This window comes from Scyliorhinus canicula, chromosome 9 (genome assembly GCF_902713615.1).
Source record: "Scyliorhinus canicula chromosome 9, sScyCan1.1, whole genome shotgun sequence".
Taxonomy (NCBI): Eukaryota; Metazoa; Chordata; class Chondrichthyes; order Carcharhiniformes; family Scyliorhinidae; genus Scyliorhinus; species Scyliorhinus canicula.
In genome coordinates this window covers 14864193-14883967 of record NC_052154.1, presented here as the reverse complement: position 1 = coordinate 14883967, position 19775 = coordinate 14864193, and the positions used below count along the sequence as shown (strand labels likewise).

Below are 19775 nucleotides of genomic sequence, written 5' to 3'. Positions count from 1 at the left end.
CAGATTTCAGCAACGTCTAGGGTTATATCTGGTGGGCCCAATCCTCCATTTGTGTGGTTAGCTAGCTGCAAACAATAACAGAAATACAAGTACTGGTATTTGTTCTGAAAAGCAATTGTTCCCATTCCAATTGGCTGGAATGGACAATCTGGGTGAGAGAGAGAGAGGGGGGGGGGGGGGGGGGGGGGGGGGTTGGTGGTGGTGGGCGGATGCAACTCATTCAACTGCACCTGGAGAAAGAGACGAGGACTGTAAGCACAAATACTTTATTTACAACCTAGCACATTTCCCATGGCATTGTTCATGATAATCTAGAGCACGTCTGGTTTTAGAGGACATCTTGCACCTCTGACACCTGGAAGGGATATAGTTGGGTTAAGTGAGTGGATAAAAAATTGGTGTATAATGTAGGAAAATGTGAAGTTGTCCACTTTGCCAGACAGAATAGAAAAGCAACGTTTTATCTAAATGGAGAGAGATTGCAGGACTCCTGAGGTAGAGAAGAATCTGGGTGTCCTGGAAAATGAAGCACAGGAGGTTAGTATGCAGGTCCAGCAGGTGATTGGGAAGGCAAATGGAATGTTGTCATTTATTGCAAGGCGATTAGAATATAAAAAGTAGTGATGTTATATTACAGTTGCATGAGGTATTGGTAAGACCACATCCAGAGTACTGTGCACAGTTTTAGTCTCCTTATTTAAGAAAGGACATAATTGCGTTAGAAACAGTTCAGGAAAGGTTCACTCACCTGATTTGTGCAATGAGGGGCTTAATCCGTGAGGAAAGATTAGACAGGCTGGGCTTGAAGCCACTGAAATATAGGAGGTTGAGAGGTGATCTCATTGAAACATATAAGACCCAAAGGGGTCTTGCAGGGTGGATGCTGAAACAATGTTTCCCCTTGTGGGAGAGACTAGAACCCTATGGGATACCGTTTGAAAATAAGAGATTTCCCATTCAAGACAGAGATGAGAATTTATTTCTCTGAGGGTCATGGGTCTGTCGACCTTACTTCCCGGAGAGTGATGGAGGCAGGGTCATTGAATAATTTTGAGGCTGATTTCGGTAGATTTTTGAAAGGCAAGTGTGTCAAAAGGTATTGGGGGGTAGGAAAGAACGTGGAGTTGAGGCCACAATCAGATCAGCCATGATCTTATTGAATGGTGGAATTGGCTCGAGGAGCTGAATGGCCTACTCTTTACAGGGGCTTTACAGAGATTCACTTTTCCCAGTTAACCTCCCTGATTGTGGTGATGTACGTCTATGCTTTAGAGTTTAAAGTATCTGTGGAGGAGTGTGCCATACGCAACAACATGAAAATGTTGATGTCAAAAAGTGATCTCAATGATGGGCTTGTTTATCTGAACGGTTCTATGAAGAACAGTATGACTTGATTGTCTGCGCAAGTTCTTGTGTTTTACATTGTAGAAACAGGAGAAAAGAAGCTTGATATATGACACCTACTTCCCGATTAAGTTCAAGTAAAGATCCAACATAACCTTAAAGTCCTCACATAATGCAATTTGATGGGAAGGTCAGTCATCAAATACCTTTAGAAATGTGAGAAGCTACTGTTCTCACTATGATGGTGTACATAGAGTTCCTGGTAGTTTCAATGAATTAATATCAAACTTATGGGTAGGTTTTTGCGAAACATAAACTATGGAACCTACCCAGCCTTGCTTCAACTGCCGCATCATTTGCAGTTTGAACCGCCGTGACCTTTCCTGGGCCTTGTTACATCTCTGAGGAATGTAAATCATTTCAGGCAGAATTTTTTTTTTTAAATGATAATTTTTGCCTTAAAATTGCAGAAGTTGGACATCTTGTGGCGACTCACTCTTCCTCGCCACAAGTTGCTGAGTGATTTATACACTAACAGCATGCTTATTAAACTTGCTGCTGTTTTCCCCCAAAAATTCTGGGCCATAGGATTTTAAGCCATCTTGTACTGTTTGGAGAAGCCATACCATTTGTTGTGACATGTCTTTAACTATTTGCATATAGAACAAGAGCAGCATTTATAGTACTGAATTAAAGCAGAGGAATGAGGTGTTTATCAAGTGTACAATTATTCAACAACGGCAATTAATTGAAAGATATTTGCTTGTGTTAGTGATAGTTCATTAATCTCTGCCTTTGTAGTCTTTAATGATAAAAATAAAGTTAATTAGCGAGCAGAAATTGCCCAGCAGTTTGTGGTGATTCTCAACTCAAAGTATATCTCTTGCTCTCACTGGGTTATTTATTCATTTATTTATTTTTATTTGTTTAAGAGATGTGAGCGTTACTGGCAACACCACCAGTTGTTGTCTATTCTTTTTTGCTCTTGAGCAGGTGGTAAGCCGCCTTCTTCAGCCACTGTTGTCCATGTGGTGTTGGTGCACCTACTGTTAGGAAGGGAGTTCCAGGTTTTTGACCCAGTGACAGTGCGCATTAAGCATGCAGTTTTTTCCAGCCAATTCTGGCCTCATGTCGTTTCAAACTAACCTCCAGTGGTTGATAGGGTTGTTAAGAAGGCGTATGGTGCGTTAGCTTTTATTGGTGGAGGAATTGAGTTTCGGAGCCATGAGGTCATGTTGCAGTTGTACAAAACTCGGGTGCGGCCGCATTTGGAGTATTGTGTGCAGTTCTGGTCACCACATTATAGAAAGGATGTGGAAGCATGGGAAATGGTACAGAGGAGATTTACAAGGATGTTGCCTGGTATGGAGGGAAGATCTTACAAGGAAAGGCCGAAGGACTTGAGGCTGTTTTCGTTAGAGAGAAGAAGATTAAGAGGTGACTTAATAGAGGCATACAAGATGATCAGAGGATTAGAAAGGGTGGACATTGAGAGCCTTTTTCCTTGGATGGTGATGTCCAGCACGAGGGGACATAGCTTTAAATTGAGGGGAGACAGATATAGGACAGATGTCAGAGGTAGGTTCTTTATTCAGAGAGTAGTAAGGGCGTGGAATGCCCTGCCTGCAACAGTAGTGGACTCGCCAACACTAAACGCATTCAAATGGTCATTGGATAGACATATGGACGATAAGGGAATAGTGTAGATGGGCTTTGGAAGGGTTTCACAGGTCGGCGCAACTTCGAGGACCGAAGGGCCTGTACTGCGCTGTAATGTTCTATGTTCTATGTTCTAGAAGTGATGAAGTGAACAGCCCAAAAGGATACATTACTCTCCCTGTTATGTTTTACGTGATTGGAGCAATTTGTTCCAAAGTTCCTCAATTAATCTGGTAAATCTTTATTAGACTTCATGTGGATACATTTGGATAAACATGTATTTGCTTTTATCACACACGGTGAGTCACTAGACCAGCATTAGAATAACCCCGGGTTGCTTTAAAAAAAAAGCCACAGCAAAGATGCAGAAAAAATGTATTCCATTTAAAGAAAGAAGGAAACCACCAGTATTTTCTCCAGATGCTATCGACAAATAAAGCACAAAAACAAATTAAGGACAAAAAGAATAATAATGAAGAAAGCTAAAGCAGAATAAGAAAAAAAATGAAAGTTTCAGCATGGGAAAGGAAACTCAAGAGGGAATGTTAAGAAACAAACATTACGAAGCATCAAATGGAAGAATAAATTATTTCACAAATTCTCGTCATGAAGAGATTTATTACAACTGAAATGTGAGGAGTGACAATTTTTTGATAGCTGAATATATCTCAGAAATATTTAATAAATACTTTTCATTGGACTTTGTTGAAGAGAAAGATTTCAGGGAGGAGATGCACCCTGAAATGACTAAGAGTGTGACAAGCAATATTATGATGGTCAAAAGGAAAGTTTTAGATAAGTTAGTTAGACTAATGGAAAATGGGCCTATTGAGATGCATCTTGAGATTCTGAGCGAAGGGCAGCACGGTGGCGCAGTGGTTAGCCCTGCTGCCTCACGGCGCCGAGATCCCAGGTTCGATCCCGGCTCTGGGTCACTGTCCGTGTGGAGTTTGCACATTCTCCCCGTGTTTGTGTGGGTTTCACCCCCACAACCCAAAAATGTGCAGGGTAGGTGAATTGGCCGCACTAAATTGCCCCTTAATTTGAAAAAATTAATTGGGTACTCTGAATTTTAAAACAAGATTCTGAGCGAGAAGAGACATTAAATGGTTAAGCTCGTAAAAATATATTTCTATTGAGAAGTGATTTGCTCCAGAGGAGAAGGGAGTAAGAACACAGTGAATGGTTCACATTGGAGTTTTAATATTGACTCTGAGCCCCAGGAGAAGCTTGTCCAGGATTGCTGCACCTGGCAGAACCAAATAAAAAAATGATGTGATTTCCTCCAAAAGCAGATCATGGAATAGGTCCCCTTCCTGTTTGTGAACACGGCCATGTTATCCGCAGGTGGCCGCACGGCGACGTGCATCCCATCGATCTATCCCTGGACCATGGACATGCCGGCCGCCACAGCAAAGCCCGCTGACCGGGTATTCTGGCTGGCCTGGTCCACAGGGAACTGGATGTAGCAGTCCGCAATGGCATTCAGGGCATCTGACACTGCACGGATGCACTGGTGCACCGATACCTGCGAGATGCCAGACTGGTCCCCACTCGGCGCCTGGAATGACCCCGTGGCATAAAAGTTCAGGGCCACCGTAACCTTGACGGCCACAGGGAGAGGGTGTCCTCCCCCAGTGCCACGCGGTGCCAGGTGTGCCATCAGGTGACAGACATGGGCAATGGTTTCCTGGCTCATCTGGAATCTCCTCCTGCCTGGTCCGTGAGGTCCTGGTACGACGAGTGGGGCTGGTACACACGGGGCCTCATCGGGCATCTCCGTCGCCGTGCTATCACCACTTCCTCCTCCTCCTCCTCGTCCTGTCGGGCGGGCGGCCCTCCAGCCTGGGCGGCTGCCACTTGCCTCCCTGCAGCACGCTCCTCAGCGGCAGCCTCTGCCGCCTCCCTGGCATGCTCCTTCTCCTGCTCTCCCATGTAGAAGTGTGGCTCCCACCACGGCAGCCAGCATCGCTGGATGATGACCAAACATAACGGCCTGTGGGGCGCCCCGGCCTTGATGGGCCAAGCTGCGGCTCAGGCAGCTTGGATGGCGAGCTGCCAGCCTGTTCTGCCCTTGCCCACCAGATGCACCTGGGACGAAAGGGGGGGGGGGGGGGGGGTCCGAGGTGTCGCGGTGCTCCGGGACCTCCCCTACAGGGGAATCCGGAGCGGGCCCCAGCACCTCATCCTCCCTCAGGTCACCGATGACGCCGACACACGGAACGCCCCAGGCCTTGCATACTGCGACCCACGTCTGACACCATTGCACCCATTGCCTCCGCCGCGGACGCCAGCTGTGCGGTTTCAGCCTGGGTGGCACGCATGACCAGCTCCGCTCCCTGCTCCTGCACGCGGGTGGACTCCTCCACCTGCGTCTGCATCTGCCGCAAGCCGGCCGTCACCCCCTTCGATCGTCCCTGTGTCCGTGACTGCATCGGGTCTATGGGTGGGTGTGGTAACTCCAGGAACCCGGGACCCATCTGGGCAGCAGATGGTTGCTTGCGCCGGGCTGTCCTCCGACCGCCCGGCCCCTCGGCTGCTCCTGCCTCCACCTGCTGTACCGGGAAGGCTGTGTTGTGCGCACCAGTTAGTGTCCCAGATGCCTCATCGCTAAAGTGCCCAACCGAGATGAGTGTCTCTGCGATGGTGGAGGGTGTAGGAGACAGCAGGGGCATAGTGTCGTGCTCCTCATCGGACCCGAAGTCCAGGGTCCCCTGTCCATCCGTTTCCTGTGCGTCGGTGTGCTGGGTGTCAGTGTCCTGGGTAGGTGTGTCCTGGGTAGGTGTGTCCTGGGTAGGTGTGTGCTGGGTGTCAGTGTCCTGGGTAGGTGTGTCCTGGGTAGGTGTGTGCTGGGTAGGTGTGTGCTGGGTAGGTGTGTGCTGGGTAGGTGTGTGCTGGGTAGGTGTGTGCTGGGTAGGTGTGTGCTGGGTAGGTGTGTGCTGGGTAGGTGTGTCCTGGGTGGGTGTGTGCTGGATGGGTGTGTCCTGGGTAGGTGTGTCCTGGGTAGGTGTGTCCTGGGTAGGTGTGTCCTGGGTAGGTGTGACCTGGGTAGGTGTGTGCTGGGTAGGTGTGTCCTGGGTAGGTGTGTGCTGGGTAGGTGTGTGCTGGGTAGGTGTGTGCTGGGTAGGTGTGTCCTGGGTGGGTGTGTCCTGGGTGTGTGTGTGCTGGGTGGGTGTGTGCTGGGTGGGTGTGTCCTGGGTGCGTGTGTGCTGGGAGGGTGTGTGCTGGGTAGGTGTGTCCTGGGTAGGTGTGGCCTGGGTGGGTGTGTCCTGGGTGTGTGTGTCCTGGGTGGGTGTGTGCTGGGTGGGTGTGTCCTGGGTGGGTGTGTCCTGGGTGGGTGTGTCCTGGGTAGGTGTGTCCTGGGTGGGTGTGTCCTGGGTGTGTGTGTCCTGGGTGCGTGTGTGCTGGGTGGGTGTGTGCTGGGTGGGTGTGTGCTGGGTAGGTGTGTCCTGGGTAGGTGTGGCCTGGGTGGGTGTGGCCTGGGTGGGTGTGTCCTGGGTAGGTGTGTCCTGGGTAGGTGTGTCCTGGGTAGGTGTGTCCTGGGTAGTCGTGTCGTGGGTAGGCGTGTCCTGGGTAGATGTGTCCTGGGTAGGTGTGTCCTGGGTAGGCGTGTCGTGGGTAGGCGTGTCCTGGGTAGGTTTGTCCTGGGTAGGTGTGTCCTGGGTTGGCTGCGACAGTCGCCTGTTCCTGTGGCTGCCCCCCTCGTCGCTGGCTCTGGCCCGCCGGCATTGCCGCACTTGCCGCACTCGCACTAGATGGGGGCGTCGTCTCCCTGGTGCTCCGGGTCTGTCCCTAGCTCGTGGCAGCCCTGGATCGTCCTGGCGGCGTCATATGCCTGATGGGCCGTGTCTGTCCCTGGCTCATGGCCACCCTGGATCGTCCTGGGGACGATCGCCACCTGCGGAGATGGGTGGGTCGACGTTTGGTCCTGCAATACACAATACAGCATGCATGGTTAATACGCAGATGGGGATAGGCGGCAGGGGGGATATGGGGGAAGGGGGTATGGGGGAAGGGGATATGGGAGAAGGGGGATATGGGGGAAGGGGGATATGGGGAAGGGGATATGGGGAAGGGGATATGGGGAAGGGGATATGGGGGAAGGGGGATATGGGGAAGGGGGATATGGGGGAAGGGGGATATGGGGTAAGGGGATATGGGGTAAGGGGGATATGGGGTAAGGGGATATGGGATAAAGGGGATATGGGGGAAGGGGATATGGGGGAAGGGGGAGGGGGATATGGGGAAAGAGGGGATATGTGAGAAGGGGGGATATGGGGAAAAGGGTAAAGGGGGGCAGGCAGTGGGGAGTGTCACTTGGTAGTGCGCCCCCGACCTCTGCATCCGCAACCTCCCGGTCCTCGGGTCCGCCTGCAAGTTCCAGGGCCCTCTCCTCGTGAACGGTGAGTGGTCGCAGTTCGGGTGGATCCCCTCCGGTCCTGTCACGCTCCCGATTGTTGTGAGCGCACTTCTCCTGTGGGGGGCCGGAGGGTGGCAGGGATAAAGGGCAACTGCGTTACACAGATATATACATGCGGACCAGCGGTTGTGTGTATGTTGGCAGATGTTCACAACCCATCCTGCCAATGCAGCCTGCATGGGTGGGTGCAGCCATGTCGGTTGCACCTAGGGCTCTGCCGCCCATCGGAGATGGGCGGGGGGGGGGGGGGGGGGTACTCACCCTGGCTGCCCTGACAAGGCCATTGACCTTCTTGTGACACTGGAAGCCTGTCCTTGCTGTCACGGCTATGGCACTGACGGCCTCTGCCACCTCCCTCCACAGGCGGCAGCTGAGGCATGGTGCGAGCCTGCGGCCATGTCCAGGGTACAGGGCCTCCCTCCTCTGCTCCACTGCGTCCAGGATTGCCTCGACGTCCTGCTCCTGGAACCTCGGCGCTGTGCAGCAGGCGGCCATTTTGATGGGTCTCCGGGGGGGGGGGGGGGGGGGGGGGGGGGGAGGCCGTCCTGTGAGCTGCGACGCCGTGCGGCGTCACTGACGGCGTGCACGTCCGTGACGGGTGCCGCCGTCGCGAATGGTGTCACGTCGCTGCTCGCCTATTCCCGGCCGGCGAATTCGCGACGTTCCACGGGGTCCGACGCCGGAGTCATTTGCGCCTTTTTTGCCGCCGGGTTCGGGCCATCACGCGTTTCACAGGGAATCCCACCCGAGATATCTACCGTTGCCTACATAAGGAGTTCAAATTATTCATGTGGTTTCCCAAAATCAAAGAGTTGTTTTGGAAGGAAGTTAATGAGTTGGAATCTCCCTCTGGGACATCCCTAGGCCATTGTGCCGTGGGCATAGGTTGCTGGGTTTCATCCTTGTGTTTTCTCACAGATGCAAGCAATTTACATCTGGAGCTGGAACAGCATGGCAACAGGCAGAGAGAGAAAGCTGTCAGCAGTTGTAGTTGGGTCATGGGATCAGTGAGAGAATTTGCTGGAAGTTGTGAACCAGCAGGAAAAATGGGCTATCAGGAAAAAAGAGAGTTGTTTGATTTGGAGTGACTGAGCCAGAAAGAAGTGATGTGCATGCTTGAGCTCAGGTATCGCGACTGCGTGGTGCTGAAAGGAAGTTGGAAGGTTGCCTATCTGGATGTTAGTGGAAGGATGGCAAAAAGTTTGATACCTCTGAGAATAGCAGCAACACTGAGGAACATCAGATGAGTTTACTGAGAACTGTGGCACATATTGGTTTGGTCTTGTGAAGGAACCCAAAAATCCTGTAATGTACAAAGGAGCTCTTAGGTTGAAATAATAGTAGAGCAAGGAGAGTACTGTTGAGATCTTTCAGCTTAAATAATAAATGTTTGCAAAATATATGTAATATGTTAATAGTTGTTGCTTTTTAAACTCTTGTACAGCATAGTTTTTGTTTCAAACATGAAACCTTGTGGCATTAATAACTGGGTGTTTGAATGTCTTTCTAAAAATTAATGGCCTCCCTGGAAATCATAACAAGTGGTCCATTGCATTACAATCCCCATAGAGACCGATCATTTTTAAAAGAAAGGAATCTCTGCAAAGCCAAGAGAAAGAAAACTGATGGATACAATCTCACTTTTTAAAACTTTTACTGTAACAAACCAAATAAAAGCAACATTATTCAAACATTAATTACAAGGTGAAGGATATTTCAAATTAAAAAGTAAATTTCACTTTAACTAGTCAATACATAAAAGACATGCCTCATGTTATTATAAGCACTTGCATTACTTCCCACATAAATGTGGCACCATTGGCAATCTCACATTCTTTCCAATTCGGCTTTCATTTTGTGAATCTCCCATTTCCAATCCAATTGTTTCAGCCTTGAGTCACATTCACCCACAGCCGCACTCAATCCGCAGTTCCCAGACATGTGACAAGGCACAATGTCTGCGAACTCTCTCTCACTTGGGTCATAATGGCCCAGATGGCACCGAATCCCCAGAGACTCCCTTCTGCAACCCTTTAACCAATCTGATGGGCCCCGTCAACACGGAATCAACAGCAATTGGCATTGTCTGATTCATGGGGCGCGATTCTTCGATCCCCCACAGGGGGCCAGCATGGCGCTGGAGCGGTTCACGCCGCTCCAGCCTCACTTCCTGGCATGCACCGGGGGCGGTGCCAACCCGCGCATGCGCAGTGGCGACGCACCAACCCGCGCATGCGCGGTGGCTTTACACAATGAACCGCTCCCAACGCAACATGGCACGGAGGTTCTGGGGTCGGACGCGCAACAAATAAGGCCCGGTGCGGCATGGCACGGTTGCGGCGATTCTCCGGCCCGGTGCGGGGCTGGGAGAATCGTGCCCATGCTTCCTCGCCATTCTTCTGTTTTGTGTTCTATACTTTCCAACTATGTACCATCCAGTAATGTAGTCTCTGCTGTTTTTTTTTCTTGATTCAACACCAGGATCTGTTCTGAAATTTCCAAATAGAAAGCAGTTCTACTTTGTGAGAACCTTGTTTGTTTTCTCTCACTCGAGCTCTAAGTGTGTTCTGAGCTGCCAAATGGGGAAACACATGCTGAAACCCAATCCCATTGTAAAGAACTTCCCAATTATGTTTTGCTTCTTAGCTGTTAATTCCCTTTTGTAACTCAATTTCATAAGGCTGTTTTTGACACCTCATGGCGTCATAATCAGTGAAACAATTCATCCTCTTTGTGAATAGTCCCCAGCCCATTTTAGTCTTAAAGGGACATTTCACAAAAAGAAACTGCTCCCCAAAGCACATAGGTCATCGCAATTGCCTAATATTTTCCTCGTTCGCTGTCTGGAAGCACAAGCACTCTATTCGATGCCTTCCCAACATATTAGTTAAACCTGATACCTCGCTGCATGGTGTGGTTCCATGGTGCTGTGCCACACTCCTCATCATTATAATCAAAGACCCCTCCCACCCGGCTTACTCACACTTCCAACTTCTTCCATCGGGCAGGAGATACAGAAGTCTGAGAACACGCATGAACAGACTCAAAAACAGCTTCTTCCCCGGGGTTACCAGACTCCTAAACGACCCTCTTATGGACTGACCGGAATAATACTACACCCTTGTATGCTTCACCCGATGCCGGTGTCTATGTATTTACATTGTGTATCTTCTGCTGCCCTATTATGTATTTTCCATTTATTTGCTTTTTTTCATGTACTAAATGATCTGTTTGAGCTGCTCGCAGAAAAATACTTTCCACTGTACCTCGGTACAATAAACAAACAACAACATTTAACTAGTAGCATGGCTTAATACAAATTCATTTAATGAGAATTCATTTGGACATAACGTTGTATTGAACTTTTCTACAGGTTATTTGTAAAAGTTGTCATTTTGGGCGTGTCATCTTTTTACCCCTTTGTACGTTTCAACAACCTACATTCTAAACTTGCTTACTCTGCATTTTTGTTGACACAAATATATTTGCTTTTAATCTATTTTTCAGCAAGTAGATATGAAATAGTAAACATTCAGCGCATCTGGCAGCACCTGTGGATGTAGAGACTGGGTTTTTCATGGCAAAGAACTTTTATATTCTGACAAAAGGTCAGTGGGCTGAAACATTAACTCTTTCTCTGTCCACTGATGCTGCCTCATCCACTGACAGTTTTCAGCATTTTCTGATCGGCAATAAATGCAGCTTATCTTTTAGATAAATGATTCAGTACCCCTTTGGCAAATAGTGATCTTGAGGATTTGCCACCAAATACAGTGCTGACAAAAAGCCTTTGCAACAAACTGAGTCTAGTTCTGTTGTGAGACTGCCTGTCTGACCAGCAGTGTAGAAGTGCTAACGAATCATTACATGACAGCGGATTACTTAATTGGAATAGATCCAAAAGAGATGTGAAATATCTTTTTGTGTAAACAATGAATTATTTCCTATTTCTTCAGGTTTAAAATTTTAAAGTGGAATTATAGGCATGAATAATGCATTAATTATTGTGGCAGTCGTATTAAATGAAATTGTAACCAGGCTAAATACTGTTTATCTGTGCTCTGGTCTTGTACTGTCAGATACTGTAGTAATTTTCACGCATTAGTGACGATTGCCTTGTGATAAATGACAGGTCATTTGGTGTTGGTCTTTCAAAGATCATTCCCTGTATTTGGATAATCATTGTTACAGTTTATAGTAAGTTTTACATAATTTAGTGAAACAAACTGCTGTTTTTTTTTGGAGTTAATCAGATCTGTATTAATTTAATGTATGTTTTTGTTATCTGAGAAAATGTAGCTTGGCGTGTATTACAGCAGACAGCAGCTTTGTTAGTCTAGTACTGCATCACTGGTTCCCAGGAGGGCATGCTGCCCAGAACACCAGTGATATGGCACATATTGCTTTATGTCAAATGTAATCTTGTTTTCTTCCTGCACTAAATAAATCTTCAGTCCAGCTTGAACAACATTTATGGTTGTACCCTAATAAAAATAAACTGTTTGTGGTAAAGTGTAGTTGACGTTTATCAGCTTATTTGTGGGCTCTTTTGCTGTCCACACACAGTACGAAACATAATTTGTCATTTTATAAATACATTTCGACCTAAAATGCTGCCAGCATCTGTTAGTGTGCAGAGGATTAATGTTGTGTGCAGCTTTAGCACATGACTGCATTGCCAGGCAGCAAGTCTAGGCCATGACTTCTAGCTTTGTCGGAAGATTAAGTTTCTGGCAGTATGGCTAACTGATGAGATTTTTTTTTTTAAGTGTCACAGGATAATACGGAGGCAGATAAAAAGACAGAATTTTAAAATACTGCATATGATTGCAGCTGGCAGGTATTACTATGTGAATTTTAGCCAGTGGTTTTGATGTGAATACGGCCACTTCTTACCCACTTAACTGTATATTGAACTTCAGATTGTCAAGTATTTCCTGCTCAGTCACATTTGTGTTTTTTTCTGAGAAGTGTGTTCAGTTCCCGCCACTTAAACTGCAATGCTTGCCATGGGTAACAGGTAATGTCGATTTTGAACAAACCTGGTAATTCCGAACTGGGCTGCAAAGAGGTGCTGCGGGCCATCAGTAGCAGCAGAATCATATACAACCACATTGGCGGCACGGTAGCACAGTGGTTAACATAGTTGCTACACCGCTCCAGGGTCCCAGGTTCGATTCCTGACTTGGGTCACTGTCTGTGCGGAATCTGCATGTCCTCCCTGTGTCTGTGCGGGTTTCCTCCGGGTGCTCCGGTTTCCTCCCACAGTCCAAAGACGTGCAGGTTAGGTGGATTGGCCATGATAAATTGCCCTTAGTGTCCAAAAAGGTTAGGTGGGGTTACTGGTGGGGATTGGGTATTTGGTGTGGGATTAGATAGGGTGCTCTTTCCAAGGACCGGTGCAAACTCAATGGGCTGAATGGCCTCCGTCTGCACTGAATTCTATGATTCTGTAGCCTCATGGCCCAATACCCCGGGAGGGACAGGTCTTTGATTATACAGTGGCACAGTAAAAAGTGGCATGGTGGCATAATGGCTAGCACTGCTGCCTCACATCGGCTGGGTCCCAGTTTCGATTCACGCTTGAATCACTGTCTGTGTGTAGTCTGTGTCTGCATATGTTTCCTCCGGGTGCTCTGGTTTCCAGCCACAGTCCAAAGATGTGCAGGTTAGGTGGATTGGCCATGAACAATTGCCCCTTAGTGTGCACAAGGTTAGGTTGGGATACGGGGATAGGGCAGAGGTGTGTGCCTGGGTGGGTGCTCTTTCAGAGAGTTGGTATAGACTTGATGGCGAGATGGCCTCCTCCTCCACTGTAGGGATTCTATCATTTGCACCCACAAGTGCAAGGCAATGACTAACACCAACAAGAAAGAATCTAACCATCCCTCCTTGACATTAAAGACATTACCATTGCTAAATCCCCCCCCCCCCCCCCCCCCCCCCCCCGCCACTAACAATATCCTGGGGAGGTTGCTATTGACTAGGACTGGACCAACCAAATAGATACTGTGGCTACAAGAGCAGGTCAGAGGTTAGGAATTCTGGAGAGTAACTCAACTCCTGACCCCACAAAGCCTGTTCACCATCTGCAAGGCACAAGCCAGGAGTGTGATGGAATACTCTCCACTTGCCTGTATCAATGCGGCTCCAGCACACTTAAGAAGCTGGATACCTATCATTTAGCACAAAGCAACCTGTTGGATTGACAGCCCATCCACCACTTTTATCATTTACTCCCTTCAACACTGATTCACAGTGGCAGCAGTGTGTCAACAGACTTGTGAGAGACGTCAGCTCATGGAACAAAAGGGTCAGTGACAACGTGGATGCAAAATTGGCTGAGTAATAGGTCAGTCAATATTTTTCAGACTAGAGGAAGTGGAGTTCTCAGAGGTCAGTATTGCTTTACTTGATATATATTAATTATGTAGACAATTTCAAAATTTGTGGATGATACAAAACTCGGAAGCATCATAAGCTGTGAGGAGGACAGTGTAGAGCAGGGGTGGGCAAACTACGGCCCGCGGGCCGCATGCGGCCCGCCAAAGGTATTTCTGCGGCCCACCAAGTCATTAAAAAAAAAAAATTTTTTTTTTTAATTTTTTTTAAAAAATTCTTTTTTAAGGTTAATGGGGGGGGGGGGGGGGGGGCTGTTGGGTTACTTACTGGTATAGGGTGGATACGTTGACTTGAGTAGGGTGATCATTGCTCGGCACAACGTCGAGGGCCGAAGGGCCTGTTCTGTGCTGTACTGTTCTATGTTCTATATGAGGCGCCCAGAATCATAACCGGGTGAAGTAATTATTTTACTTAATATACTATGCGGCCCTTTGTGAATTGTGAATTTCTGAATGTGGCCCTTGCACGGAAAAGTTTGCCCACCCCTGGTGTAGAGCTTCAAAGGGACAAAGATAAATTGGTGGAATGGGCAGGTAGGTGGAATTCCCGTACCAGCCTCTCCGGACAGGAGCCGGAATGTGGCGACTAGGGGCTTTTCACAGTAACTTCATTGAAGCCTACTCGTAACAATAAGCGATTTTCATTTCATTTCATATAAAGGTCAATGTGGAGAACTGTCAGGTGATGCATTTTATATGAATAACAGAGGCAGAGATTAGAAAAAAATCTATTCTCAGGGGAGTGCAAGAGGACAGAGACCTGGGTGTTTATGTGCATAGATCATTGAAGGTGGAAGGACCAGTGGAGAAAGTAGTTAATAAAGCACATAGAATCCTGGGCTTTATTAATAGGGCAGAGTGTGCAAGCACAAGGAGGTTACGTTGAACTTATATAAGACACTCGGTTAGAATATTGTGTACAGTTCTGGGTGTCACTATAGGAAGGGAGTGAATGCATTGGAGAGAGAGTGCAGAAGAGGTTCACAAGACTGGTTACAATAGTGAGAAACTTCTGTAATGAGGATAGATTGGAAAAGTTGGGGGTGTTCTGCTTGAAGAGAAAAAGGTTCAGTAGAAATTTGTTAGAGATGTTCAAAATCATGAGAGGGCTGAACAGAGTAGATTCAGGGGGAACCATTGCCGCTGGTAAAAGGATCAAGATCCTGTGGGCACAGATTTAAAGTGATTTGCAAAGGAAGCAAATGTGATGTGAGAATTATTTTTTTCACACAATGTCTGGAATGCACTGCCTGGAAATTTGGTGGAGGCAGGTTCAATCGAGACATTCAAGCGGGAATTAGATGGTTATTTGAATAGAAACAATGTGCGAGGGAATGGGGAAAAGGCAGGAGAATGGCACTAAGTTAGAATGCTAATTTGGTGAGCCTTTAAAGACATGGGTCGAATGGCATCCTTCTGCATCGTAACACTTCTGTGATTTTATTTGTACCATCTACAAGGTTCACTGCAGCAACTCACCAAGACTCCTTCCACAGCGCCTTTAAAATGCATAACCTCTGCCACCTAAAAGGACAAGAGTAGAAGATGCTTGGGAACTCCATAACGTGCAAGTTCCACTCCAAATCATAGACCTTCCTGACTTGCAACTATATCACCATTCATTCATTGGGTCAAAATCTTGAAACTGTTTTCCTAATAGCATTGTGGGTGTACCTACATAGTCTGCAGCGGTTCAAGTGTATAGCAGACCACCACAACCTTAAGGGCAATTCGGAAGGGCAATAACTATTGGCCTTGTTAGTGATGCTCACAACCCGTGAATGAGTACATCAAAATATATAGATATGCTAGTTCTATGTGAAGTGTTGGGGGATAAGTCCTCACTCCATATCAACCATCACGGCTAATTTATAAAACTTTAATAACTGGACTAAGACTTCAAAACGACTGAAGCCACGGTAGGCTATAACTGAAATAAAAGCAACTTTCTGGCATTCAGAGAAGCTGCCACCTCATTCTCTCTGAACTTATGCTAACGAACTATGGAGCTGCCGAAGACCAACTTCCGAGGGAATTATACAAAGACCATTTACACTTCTTAAGCAAGGCATGATTGAAGCATTAACCATCTCAAAAATTGAGACATAGGAATAAACATTCTCTGCCAAACCCAAAATGGAAAGGCGGGAGTCATGTCGCGTGTTCTCCCAGCTAGGGTGGGGGTCCAGTTACCCTGTCGTGCTGTATTGCCATCTTCCATCTAACAAGCATCAGCTCAGAACCAGTGCTCTGCCCAGATTTGAATGCCTGGCCCCCCATACATTTTTTTTTCTACTGGAACTTCTGTATGCCTATCTCATCAGAGAAGTCACCTCTGCTGGAAGCTTCAGCTTCCTGACCTCTGTGAAGGAACACACCGTTGGACTTTGATTCTGGACTCTGCACTTAAGTGAAACTTATTAAGTAATTCTTATTTTCTCTGTGTTCTTTTCCCTGTGCCTCTTTCTTTTCTGTATCCCCCTTTTACTGAATGTAAAAATGGGAGACATTGTGAATCCTCTTCCTAAAAAGTGTGTGAAATAAACTAATCCTGTTTGCTGTGAGGTTATTAATAGAAAATTGGATCACACCAAAACTAAAGGGGTTTGAGAAGCACACCATGGCTTATACAGGGAGGAATCAAAATCAAAACACCTTTTCTTCTGTTTACAGGAGGTTGGTGAGAAGATAAATCAGGACTGTCTAATTTTAACCCCCTCCTGTCCATAACAGAAGTCGCTTAGAATGCTGATGCTTAAATTGATTCAAGCAGGCTGGTTATTTCAGCCAATCTAATGAGCTTTTCCCATCTCGTTATCATACAGCAATGTATTCAGGTCTCCCAGTGTATCATTCTGACTGGTCTGTTTCAGAGGGTGGTAGTAAAAACAGGGCAGTGTACTCTCACGTTGGAGGAAATATTTTCTTTTATGAGGTAGAAGGAGCTTGATCTGACTTAAGAGTGGTGCCTGAGAATTTGAGAACAAGTGGGTGCCCAGGGTTGACTGCACTCAGTCCTTCATTAATGAGTAAGGTCTTAGTCACTGTAAAAGCTGAAATATCCTCCAAAGCTACTCAGGGCGAATCGCGTCAAAATGAACTATAATCTGGAATTGTCTACATTTGGCTGAACTGTGAAGGATTGTAGCATTCGATAACATTACATGCCCATAACTTCCTGGTTCCACAGTACCGCATCCATCATCTAGTGCACTTGAAAATCTTGTCCTGCCTAACTTTATATTCTCTATGAATTATATTGTGTTTCTAAACCATGGGAATCCAGCACCAAGCCCAGGTGCCCTCCTCTCAGTTATTACCCGAACTGACACACACCCCAATGTGTACTTGTGCTTCTTTTCTTTTTCCCAATTCCATAACCATGTACAAAATTCACTCAGGATTCCTGCTGCCTAAAACCTGTGTAGCGTCTTCTGTTTCAAAACTTCAGCAGCATTCTGAACATCCGGGCACACTACATTTTAAATGTAAGGCATACACTTGAAATTACACTTTCTCTTAAAAAAAATCAAGGTTGCTGAGATAGGATATGTCTTTCTTGGACATTAACTCATTTGTTTTCATCAAAGTAATCCTTCAGGATTGGTTTCTTACAGTCTTTCTAACCAATCTAGGGGTGTGTCAACTGACTCCTAGATATAGACTCCCCAAATTGTTTCAGCTAAGATCAAAAGTAGCTGCCAGTTGTACATGTAATTAAGTACATCATTCACTCACACAGCAAATTCTCACATTGATTTTGAGTTAGGCTTGGAGTCTGATTCTGGATGCAATTGTTTCCAAAACTTGATGAATTTTCACGTGGGTTCTCCTGATCATCTGCCTTAACTTCGGAAGAAGAGTTGTGAAAACAAAATGGAAAAAAACACATAAATAATATTTTACCCAGTATTTTCAAGGTTTCAGCTGTTCTCCTGCAGAGTCTGAATTACATTGTCCTGCTGCTTTGGGACATTGTTCAGCTATGTTGAACACACCGTGTAAATGCATCTTCTTCCTTTTGACTGAGCTAAACTGGACTATCACCAAGCTAAAAATAGATAAAACAGTTTCATTTCTTCCCACTTTCCTCGTGCTATATTAAGCTGATCACAAGGTACAAATTGCTGTGCTGACTGTGTAAAGATTGTGGGCTGCAGATTAATTAATTGCATCTGGTAAAGTTGCAAATTTGACAAAAATAATTGATTGCGGCAGCTCTCCCGGTAAGAGTAGCTACGATCAGATAGAGAGACAGACAGGTAGAATTCATCGGGAGGGTACAGTGATGTGTCTTTCAAAGAGTTAATGTTGGGACGGCAATAATTTTTGATTTAGCAGTTTGCCACTTTGCCAGCACTTCAACCTAAATGTAGCCTTTCCATTCATGTGGAATCTGATATTTCTGATAATACCTGTAAGGTGGCCCAGTCAATATCATTAATACTGTAGCTGTTCAAGATACACACCCTTAAGATTTTTCCCTTCAATTTAGGTTTCTAACCTAATTGTTTTTCCAAAAACAAAAATTTTTACTAGGGATGGTCCAATTTCCAGCTAACACTCTTTGTAAAAAGTGGCATGAGAAGAACCTTTCGTTGTTCCCCCTGGAACAAAAGCAATTCCGTGTAAATATTATCAACCGTGCTTGGTCTGATGAGCACTGCTTTCCGAAATGAGGATTTATAATCATCATTTATCGTAACATGTAGGCTTACATTAACACTGCAATGAAGTTACTGTGAAAAGCTCCTAGTCGCCACATTCCGTGCCTGTTCGGGTACATGGAGGGAGAATTCAGAATGTCCAAATTACCAAACAGCACGTCTTTCGGGATTTGTGGGAGGAAACCGGAGCACCCGGAACCCACACAGTCACGGGGAGAACGTGCAGACTCCGCACGGACAGTGACCCAAGCCGGGAATGGACGCTGGCGTTGTGAAGCAACATTGCTAAGCACTGGGCTACCGATTTTGACCATAACCAGTCATGTCGTTCTGATATTTGAAAGGTAACAAAAGTTGTCTCTGGACAAAATGTGTCGTGCAAAATTAAATTCCTTCTGTGTTGGAAATAATTTGCAAAAACAAACTGATGAAAAGTAATCTTTTCTTTTGAAATTCGTTCAGCGGATTGGCCTCACTTTCCTGGCCATCTCAGCAACGTTCCATCCCTTTTCCAGGTAACTTCGTTGAAGTGAGCATTGACCCTGGAGGGCTCTAATTAAGAGCCTTGTGCTGTTGGATGCCGAAATTTTTAAACTTCAGCCTCTGTGTTTCTATCCTTTGTGTAATCTGTGTTTCCACAACATCATTAATAATGGATTGAAGATTTATGATATGACATAAAAACCACAACAAAGCTTTTAGCAAGAATGTAAATCAGTTTTCACCCATGAAAATAACTTTTTACATAAAGCTCTTTTGTTTTCAAAAAGAGTTTTATGGTTGAGCAGAAAATGCGAGGCATTTACAAATAAAGACGGGATACTCTTAAGGGTGAATAAAATTGCATTTACTGTGGATTTTAACACCATTCTCACCTACTCAGTGCCATCTTTTTATGAACATACGTAATGTAATGATTCATTTAAGGAAGAATACATTACATGCTGTAGTTCAGAAAAAGCTTTTAAGAGCAGTTGTTTTGTTTTGTGTTAACTTTCTTAAGTGCACTCTTTCCTCCGGCTGGCTTGTGCTCCAAATGTGTATTTACACAGCAACTCACAATTCAGATTGCTGGAATCACTTCAGCAAATTGCCTTATGCCCAAATAACTCAATTGGTAGTCCTACTACAAGATGGGAGTGTTGTGAGAGAAACACATTATCCAGCACAAAAGTGCTTGACAAATGGAGTCAGCAAAAGAATGAAACTTATAATTTACAACTGCCAAGCTGCCTCATCAAGCTTGTCACCTAAGCAACTCCGAGCAGTTTTGTATTTTATTTC

The 19775-nt window shown here is 46.1% G+C and overlaps 1 protein-coding gene across 2 annotated transcripts in view; it reads left to right on the top strand.

The window, feature by feature from the left end:
* Positions 1-19775, top strand: part of wwox (WW domain containing oxidoreductase) — a 1021417-nt gene that overhangs the window by 281037 nt on the left and 720605 nt on the right. The gene's annotated exons all lie outside the window — the stretch shown is intronic.